The 10269-nt window shown below is 34.8% G+C and overlaps 1 protein-coding gene and 1 non-coding gene across 8 annotated transcripts in view; one reads left to right on the top strand and one right to left on the bottom strand.

Moving 5' to 3' along the window:
• Window positions 1–10269, top strand: part of RALGAPA1 (Ral GTPase activating protein catalytic subunit alpha 1) — a 280983-nt gene that overhangs the window by 24784 nt on the left and 245930 nt on the right. The gene's annotated exons all lie outside the window — the stretch shown is intronic.
• On the bottom strand, window positions 2597–2741 carry LOC131518566 (U12 minor spliceosomal RNA). Its single transcript, XR_009265212.1, has one exon. It is a non-coding gene; the product is annotated as a U12 minor spliceosomal RNA (small nuclear RNA).

The raw sequence follows: 10269 nt of genomic DNA, 5'->3' as shown, positions 1-10269 counted from the left end.
GATAAAATTAAAGATATTATGACCTATTCAAACTCAGTAAGAATTTGTTCTTGAGAAATAGAATACAAAACCCTGAATGATCTTTTTTTAAATTTTTATTTTAATTTTAATTAGTTAAGATACAGCGTCATGTTAGTTTCAGGTATACAATATAGTCATTCACCAATTTTAAACAACACCAGTGCTCATCATGAGATGTGCATTCCTTGATCCCCATCACCTGTTTAACCCATCTACCCACCTACCTCTCCTCTGATAACCATAAGTTTGTTCTCTGTAGTGAAGAGTCTGTTTCTTCGTTTGTCTTTTATGTTCTTTGTTCATTTGTTTCTTAAATTCCACATATGAACGAAATCATAATGGTATTTGACTTTTTCTGACTGACTTATTTTGCTTATTTTTACTTTTTTATTTTTATTTTATTTTATTTTATATTTATTTTATTTTATTTTATTTTATTTTACTTTTTTATTTTTATTTTGCTTATTTTTACTTTTGAGCTCCATCCGTGTTGCAAATGGCCAAATGATAATGGTTTAGATTCTGTATTTTCAGTCTCTAAACTACTAAAAAGGGATAAATTAGAAAATTATTTAAAAGTTACATTTTGGGGAAACAGGATTTGAATGAATGAAAGGAAATTCATTGTTGGTATTTTATTTCAGTTAAACACAAGGAAATCCTTAAATTGTGTTACCTAGCAACAGTACTCTTTCCTTCCCCACCCAAAACTATTTTGAAGTAAAATTGCTAGTAAAAGGTACATTTATGTTACCAAAAATATGTTGTCATTGAGTTCTTTTAAACCAGAAGGTTCAAAGTTCCCAATCACCTTTCCTTTTCCTCAGTTGTCTTTGGAGCCTTATAAAGGCAAGTTGATTGTTACAAGAAGCTGCTGCTCATAAACATGCCGTTTACTGTAAGCTATCTTTAAGAAAAATAATTATGCCTCTGTGCTGTAACTTATTTCTTTAAAACTCTTTTGGGGCACCTGGGTGGCTCAGTCAGTTAGGCATCCGACTTTGGCTCAGGTCATGATCTCACAGTCTGTGGGTTTGAGCCCTGCGTCGGGTTCGATCTCATGGACTGTGAGTTTGAGCCCTGTGTCAGGCTCTGTGCTGCTAGCTCAGAGCCTGGATCCTACTTCAGATTCTATATCTCCCTCTCTTTCTGCCCCTCCTCTGCTCACTCTCTCTCTCAAAAATAAATAAACATTAAAAAAAATTAAAACTCCTTTGAAGATGATGGATTTGAGCAACCATTTGAATAAATATATAGTGCTTTGCTAGATTTCAGGCACCTGCAAAGGAATAAAGAGGTTGATGGCACAATAAAAGAATCATGTCAAATATGAAATGAGTATAAAAGAGAAAGATGGTAGGAATTTGTAATAGCATTTACTTTCCTTTATTCATTGTAATACATTTTTCAAACATGCTTATGTTTATTTTCAGTATGCAAAAGGATGCCTTTGAGTGTAGGGAAGTGAGAAATTATTTTCTATTTGAGAGGTCTAGAACTGGATCCAGAATGATAGTAGCAATGTATTTTGATTGCTCTTCTATTTCTGACCACTCAACTAAAAGAAAGAGAGAGACATTATTTTATATAATAGCAGTATACTAAGAGCTAGCTAGTGTTTGATCCTGTAAAAGTGAAGGTAATGCATTTGTTCACAGTAAACATCAGTAATTGGTGATAGAACAGTTCGTGTTTCTAGACTTAGAAAAGAAGTACTTTTTTTCAGCACTTTTTAAATTCTCTTTTTCATATTCTTTTTCAGACTAGCCTAGAAGTTCTAGCTTTCAGATTCAGTTAGCCAGATAAGGTTGAGCAGATCTCACAAATTGGGATGTCAAGGAGTTGAATATAAGACTAACTAAAAGGAATAGATTATCAAAATAAGAAAGAAACATAAATCTACATCTTTTAGCATTCTCTCCCCATGTCTCCTTACCCTCTTCCCCTGGCAACCATTAATCTACTTTCCATCTCTATGAATCTGACTACTCTAGATGTTTTGTATAAATGGAATCATAAAATACGTGGTCTTTTGTGTTTGGCTTCCTTCATTTAACATAATGTTTTCAAGGTTTATCCATGTTTTAGTATTTAAGAGTACTTCATTCCTTTTTATGGCTGAATAGTAATTCAGTTGTAGGGATATACCACATTTTGTTCATCAGTTGGTGACATTTGGGTTGTTTCCACTTTTTGACTATGAGGAATAATTATGTACAAACATTTATATGGTTTTGTTTTTAATTTTGGGTATATACTATTCCAGGAGTTGAATTGCTGGGTCATACAGTAATTCTGTATTTAACTTTTTGAGGAACTGCCAGACCATTTCCAAAGCAGCTGTATCATTTATATTCCATCACCAGTGTACAGACATTTCCCTGCATGCTTGTCAATGGTTGTTATTATCCATCTTTCTGAGTATAGCCCTTGTAATGGATGGGAAGTGGTGTCTCATCGTGGTTGTTTTGTTTTTGTTTTTTTCCTTGGAGGCCGATCCAGTTTTTTATGGGAAACAAGCATTTCTTCAGTCTTATCTTCATACCACTCTGCTCTTTCAGTGTTAAGTGGGGCACGGGCAGATGGCGATTCCAAGGCATCTTGCAAAGTAGACAAGTCACCTTAGGGGCAAACTTTACCCATTCAAAAATTTGTCTCACATTAGCAGTCAGAATTTGGGTGTCACCTTGAATCATTGTTTTCCTTACTCATTAAGGCATTCATTGTGGTTTTCATATACATTTCCGTGATGGCAAATGATGTTGAGCATCTTTGCATGTGTTTATTGGCCATTTGTGTATCTTGTTTGGAGAAACGTCTATTCAAATCCTTTGCCTAATTTTAATTGAATTATGTTTCATTCTATAGTTGAGTTCTAGGAGTTACATATTCTGGATAGTAAGCCGTTATAAAATGTTTAATATGTAAGTATTTTCAGAAATCTGTAGATTGTCTTAATTTCTCTATAGTATTCTTTGAGGCAAAAAAAGTGGTGAGTTTTGATGAAGTCCAGTTTATTTTTTCCCTTGTTGGTTGTGCTGTTGGTGTTATAAGTAAGAAATAATTGACTAGTTCAAGATCATGTTTCTTTTAAGAGTTTTATAATTTTTGTTTTACATTTAGGCTTTTGGTCCATTCTGAGTTAATTTTGTGTACGGTATGAGATAGTGATTCCACCTCATTCTTTTAAAAAAAAATTTTTTTTGATGATTATTTCTTTTTTTTAAAATTTTTTTTTTAACGTTTATTTATTTTTGAGACAGAGAGAGACAGAGCATGAACGGGGGAGGGTCAGAGAGAGGGAGACACAGAATCTGAAACAGTCTCTAAGCTCTGAACTGTCAGCACAGAGCCCGACGCGGGGCTTGAACTCACAGACCGCGAGATCATGACCTGAGGCAAAGTCAGCCGCTCAGGCTGACTGAGCCACCCAGGTGCCCCTTTAATGATTATTTCTGAGACAGAGACAGAGCATGAGTCGGGGAGGGGCAGAGAGAGAGGGAGACACAGAATCCGAAGCAGGTTCCAGGCTCTGAGCTGTCAGCACAGAGCCCAACGCGGGGCTCGAACTCACAAACCGTGAGATTATGACCTGAGCCGAAGTCAGTTGCTCAATCGACTGAGCCACCCAGGCACTGCATCCACCTCATTCTTTGGCACATATTTTTATCCCAGTTGAGTTGTCTTTATACCTGCGTTGAAAATCATTTGACCGTTAGTGTAAGAGCTTATTTCTGGACTCTTAATTCTGTTGTATTCGTCTCTATATCTATTGTCCCAATACCACACTGTTTTGATTACTGTAACTTTGTAGTAAGTTTAGAAATTTGAAAGCATCTGGTCTTTTTATTTTTTTTTCTTTTTTTAAAAGTGAGGTATAATTGACCTATAACATTACATTAGTTTGAAGTATATAACATAATGGTTCAGTATTTGTATATATTGTGAAATGATCATCACAATGGGTCCAGTTAACATTCATCACCATATATGTGATTACAGACATTTTTTTTTTCTTCTGGTGAGCACTTTTGAGATGTACTCTTTTAGCAACTTTCAAATATACAATATGGTATTATTAGGAATAGTCACCATGCTATACATTACATCCCCGTGATGTATTTATTTTACAACTGGAAATTTGTAGCTTTTGATGTTCTTTTTCAGGATTGTTTTGATTATTCTGGGATCCTAGTATTTTCCTATGGATTTTAGGATAAGGGTTTTTTTTTTTTTAATGTTTATTTTTGAGAGAGAGAGAGACTGAGTGTGAATTCGAAAGGGACAGAGTGAGAGGGAGACACAAAATCCGAAGCAGCCTCCAAGCTCTGAGCTGTCAACACAGAGCCCCATGCAGGGCTAGAACTCATGAACCACGAGATTATGACCTGAGCTGAAGTCGGACACTCAGTTGACTGAGCCACCCAGGCACCCCTAGGATTAGTTTGTTAATTTCTGCAAAAAGCCACTTAACGATTTTGATAGAGGTTGCATCGAATCTTTAGATATATTTGAGAGAGTATTTCTATCTTAACAGTATTACTTCTTCTTTGTCTATGACCAAGTAATGTTTTTCAGTTTGTTTAGGTCTTTATGATCTTTCAGCAATATTTCATAGTTTTAGTGTACAAATTTTACATTTCTTTTATTCACAAATATTTTATTCTTTTCATGCTATTGTAAATGGCATTGTTTTTTTATTTTCATTTGTGGATTATTCATTGCTAGTGGATGGAAATTCAGTTGATTTGTGTATTCATTTTGTATTCTGCAACCTAGTTGAACTTGTTTTTTAGCTCTTACAGTTGTGTGTGTGTGAGAGAGAGTAAATTCCTCAGGACTTTTTTTAAATATCCAAGATCATGTTATTTGTGAATAGAGATTAAGTGCTTCTTTTTTATAATATGCATGGCTTTTATTTCTTTTTCAGGTCTAATTTCTTTGGTTAGCACTCTCAGTACACTGTTGAGTAACAGTAGCAAAAGGGGAGGGACATCCTTGTCTTGTTCATGTGTTTAGAGGTAAAGTTTTTAGTCTTTCACCAATCAGTATGAAGTTAGCTGTGGATTTTTCATAGATGCCCTTTATCAGGGTGAGGAAATTACTTTCTATTCCTAAGTTTTTGAGTGTCTTTATCATGAAACGGTGTTGGATTTTGCCAAGCACTTTCTCTGTGTCTATTGAGACTATTATATGTGGGTTTTTATCTGTATATTGATATGATGTATTGCAATGACTGAGTTTTGGATTTGAACTGACCCTGCATTCTGGGATAAATCCCACTTGGTCATGGTGTATAGTACTTTTTATATTTTTCCATACTCAGTTTTATAATATTTTGTTAGGATTTTTGTGTCTGGATTGATAAGGAATATAGATCTGTAGTTTTTTTGATTGATTTTGGAATGAGAATAATAGTGGCCTCATAGAGTGAGTTGGAAAGTGTTCTCTCTTTTTTGAAAATGTTGTCAGGATTCACCTATGAAGCCATTTGGTTCTGGGCTTTTCTTTCACATCAGTTTTATTAATAAGTCTTCTTTTTACTTCTTATAGATCTCAGATTTTCTCTTATTGGAGTCAGTTTTGGTACTTTATGTCTTTCTAGGAATTTGTCCATTTCTTATAGGTTATGTAATTTGCTAGCATATAGTTGCTCATAGTATTCCCTTATGATATTTTTAAATTCTGTACTGTTGGTAGTAATGTCCTTTTTTCCAGTCCAAATTAGTAATTTGAATCTTCTCTTTTTGTCGTGGACAGTCGGGCCAAAGGTTTGTCAATTTTGTTGATCTTTTCAAAGGATCAGTTTTGGTTTCATTGATGTTTCTGTGTGTGTGTGTGTGTGTGTGTGTATGTTCCTCTATCTCAAATATTCCCATTCTAGTTTTTATTATTTCTTTTCTTCTGCATGTTTTAGCATTAATTTGCTTTTACTTTTTGATATCTAGTTTCTTAAGGTGGAACATTACATTATTGATTTTTAGATCTTTACTTTCATTTAGACATTTAAAGCTGTAAATTTTCCATTTAGCGCTACTTTAGCTGAATGCCATAAATGTGTTTTCATTATATGTCAAAGTATTTTTTTCCCTATGGATTTGAATTAATCTAGAATCCTTTCATTTCAGCCTGATGGACTCCCTCCAATATTTTTTATAGGGTAGGTCTGCTAGGAATGAATTCTTAGTTTTTGTGTACCTGGGGATATCTTAATTTCTCCTTAATTAAGTTTTGGTAGATATTGAATTTTTGGTTGCCAGCCTTTTTCTTTGAGCTCTTTGACTATATCATCTCAGTGACTTCTGGCCACCATTTTTTTTAATGTTCATTTATTTTGAGAGAGAGCAAGAGCAGGGGAAGGGCAAGGAGAGAGAGAGAGAGAGAGAGAGAGAGAGAGAGAGAGAGAAAATGAAAATCCTAAGCAAGCTCTGTGCTATCAGCAGGACCCCATCTCACAAACCATGAGATTATGACCTGAGCCGAAATCAAGATCTGGATGCTTAACTGACTGAGCCACCAGGTGCCCCTAGCCACCATGCTCTCTAATGAAAAATCAGATATTTTTGTTATTGGGCTTCCTTATTAAGTGATGTGTTGCTTTTTTCTTGGTGCTTTCAAGATTCTTTGTCTTTTGACAGTTTTGTTGTGATATGTCAGTTTTATGTGATATGGGTTTCTTTGAGTTTATTCCCCTTGGATTTTATTGAGTTTCTTGAATATGCACACAAATGTTTTTAGTCAAATTCAGGAAGTTTTCAGCTGTTATTTCTTGAAATAATAATGATTTGTTTCTTTTTTCTCTTCTCTGGGTCTCCTATTATACGCGCATTGGCATGTTTGATGGTGAGCCACAAGGCTCTGAGGCTCTGTTCATTTTTCTTCATTATTATTTCATACTCTTCCTCAGACTGGAAAATCAACTAACCTGTCTTTGGCTTAGCTAACTTTTTATTTTGACAATTCAGATGTTTTTTCATTTTGTCTCTCTCCCTTTTTTTTCTTCATTTGTTTTGTTTTTTAAATTCCAAATGAGTGAAATCATAAGATATTTGTCTTTTTCTGACTGGTTTATTTCACTTAGCATTATATTGTCTAGATCTATCTGTTGTTGCGAATGACAAGATTTCATTTTTTATGGCTGAATGGTATTCCATTGTGTGTATATGGTGTGTATATATATATATATGTGTGTGTGTGTGTGTGTTGTGTGTGTACATATATGTACACATATATGTGCATACATATACACACACACACCCCACATCTTCTTTATCCATTCATCTATTGATGGACACTTGGGCTTCTTCCATAGTTTGGCTATTGTAAATAATACTGCGTAAACATAGGGGTGCATGTATCCCTTTGAATTAGTGTTTTTGTTCTTTTTTGGGTAAATACCCAGTAGTGTGATAACTGGATCATAGGGTAGTTCTATTTTTTTAATTTTTTGAGCAACCTCCATACTTTATTTCGCAGTGGCTGCATCAGTTTGCATTCCCACCAACAGTGCACAAGGTTCCTTTTTCTCCACATACTTGCCAACACTTACTGTTTAAGTTTTTGATTTTAGCCATTCACACAGGCATGAGGTGATATCGCCTTGTTTTGATTTGCATTTCCCTGATGATAAGTGATGTTGAGCATCTTTGCATGTGACTAAGGGCTATCTGTATGTCTTTGGAGAAATATCAGTTCATATCTTTTGCCAATTTTTCAACTGGGTTATTTGTTTTTTTGGTGTTGAGTTGTATAGCTTCTTCATACATTTTGGACACTAACCATTTATTGAATATGCCATTTGCAAATATCTTCTTCCATTCAATAGGCTGTCTTTGAGTTTTGTTGATTGTTTTCTTTGCTGTTCAGAAGGGTTTTTTTTTTTTTTTTTTATGTAGTCCAAATAGTTTATTTTTGCTTTAGTTTCCCTTGCCTCAGGAGACACATCTAAAAAGATGTTGCTATGACCAATGTCAGAGACATTACTGCCTGTGCCTCTTCAAGGATTTTTATACTTTCAGGTCTCATATTTAGATTCTTAATCCATTTTGAGTTTGTTTTTGTATATGGTGTAAGCAAGTAGTCCAGTTTCATTCTTTTGCAAGTAGCTGTCCAGTTTTCCCAACACCATTTGTTGAGAAGACTTTTTCCTATTGCATATTCTTTTCTCTTTATCGAAGGTTAATTGACCATATAATTCTGGGTTTATTTTTGGGCTTTATATTCTGTTTCTTTGATCTGTGTGTCTTTTTTTTTTTCTTTTTTTGCTAGTACCATACTCTTTTGATCCCTACAGCTTTGTAATATAACTCGAAGTTTGGAATTGTGATACCTCCAGTTTTTTTTTTTTTTTTCAAGATTTCTTTGACTATTCAGGGTCTTTTGTGGTTCCATACAAGTTTTAGGATTGTTTGTTCTAGTTCTGTGAAAAATGCTGTTGGCATTTTGATAGGGAATGCGTGAAATATGTAGATTACTTTGAGTAGTATAGACATTTTAACAATATTTATTCTTCCAACCTATGATTATGGTATGTCTTTCTGTTTCTTTGTGTTATCTTCAATCTCTTTCCTCAGTGTTTTATAGTTTTCGGAGTACAGGTCTTTAACCTCTTTGGTTACACTTTTTCCTAGGTATCTTATTATTCTTGGTGCAGTGTAAATGGGATTGTTTTCTTAATTTTTCTGCTACTTCATTATTAGTTAATGGAAATGCAGTGGATTTCTGTATATTGATTTTATATTCTGTGACCTTACTGAATTCATATATCAATTCCAGTAGGTTATTTGTGGAGTCTTTAGGGTGTCATATATATAGTATCATGTTTTCTGCAAGTAGTGAAAGTTTTACTTTTTCCTTATCAATTTGGATGCCTTTTATTTCTTTTTGTTGTCTGATTTCTGTGGCTAGGATTTCCAGTACTGTGTTGAATAAAAGTGGTTAGCGCAGACATCCTTGTCTTCTTCCTGACCTTAGGGGGAAGGCTCTTAGTTTTCCCCCATAGAGTATGATGTTAGCTGTGCGTTTTTCATATAAGGACTTTATTATGTTGAGGTTCCCTCTAAACTTGCTTTGTTGTTTTTTTTTTTCCATGAATGGATGTTGCACTTTGTCAAATGCTTTTTTGTGTCTATTGAAATGACATATAGTTTTTATCCTTATTGATATGGTGTATCATGTTGATTGATTTACAAATATTGAACATCCTTGCATCCCAGGAAAAAAATCCCACTTGATCGTGGTGAATGATTTTTTTTTTAATGCATTGTGTATTTGCTGTGCTTATTTAAATTCTTTAGACATGGTTTCCTTTGTTATTTTAATCATACTTAAATAGTTGGTGGCATCTATTAAATCTAATTTTTGTGCTTCTGCAGGGAGAGTTTCTGTTAACTTTAATTTGTCCTTTATATGGCACATACTTTGTTTTTGTGTGTGTCTTGCAATTTTTGTTGATATCTTGATATTTATTTACTTAAAAAATTTTTAACGTTTATTCATTTTTGAGAGACAGAGAGAGACAGAGCATGAGCGGGGAAGGGGCAGAGAGAAGGAGACACAAAATCCGAAGCAGGCTCCAAGCTCTGAGCTGTCAGCACAGAGCCGGATGCGGGGCTCTAACTCACAAACTGTGAGATCCTCAAAGTCGGACACTCAATCGACTGAGCCACTCAGGTGCCTTGATATCTTGATATTTTAAATAATGTAGCAACTCTGGCAACGAGTTTCTGCTTCCTTCCCAGGGGTTGTTGTTATTTCTGTTTGTTATTGTTGTTGCTGTGAGTTTCTGTAATGACTTTACTGAACTAACTCTCTGCAGTCTGTTTTTTCCTTCTACATGACCAGAACTTTGCTTGTTTATCTTCATGGTCTGCTAATGATTGAATAGAGACTTCATATAAGCCTGGATCAGTAAGTCTTCTAGTCTTTGCCAAAGGGTTCTGTGTGTGTATCGGGGACACGATCAGTATTAACCAGACAGTTTACAATTCTGTTTTAGTTTTCACATCCTTCTTGTGTAGAATCTGAAGGTCAGCCAGAGATGAAAACCTAGGTCTTTTTCTAGTCTTTCCAGAGCATGCTTGCAGCCTTATGCATACAGATGGCCTTGTGTATTCCCATTAAATTGTCTGAGATTTTCAACGTTCCCTGTGGATAGTTCATTCCCTAGCTTTTCTTTTTAAGGTTTTTGTTTTCAGGGGTGTGTGTGTGTGTGTGTGTGTGTGCGCGCGCGCGCGCGCGCGTGCACGC

This window comes from Neofelis nebulosa, chromosome 7 (genome assembly GCF_028018385.1).
Source record: "Neofelis nebulosa isolate mNeoNeb1 chromosome 7, mNeoNeb1.pri, whole genome shotgun sequence".
NCBI lineage: Eukaryota > Metazoa > Chordata > Mammalia > Carnivora > Felidae > Neofelis > Neofelis nebulosa.
Note: the sequence above shows the minus strand (reverse complement) of the source record. Positions and strands in the feature narration are given on the sequence as shown.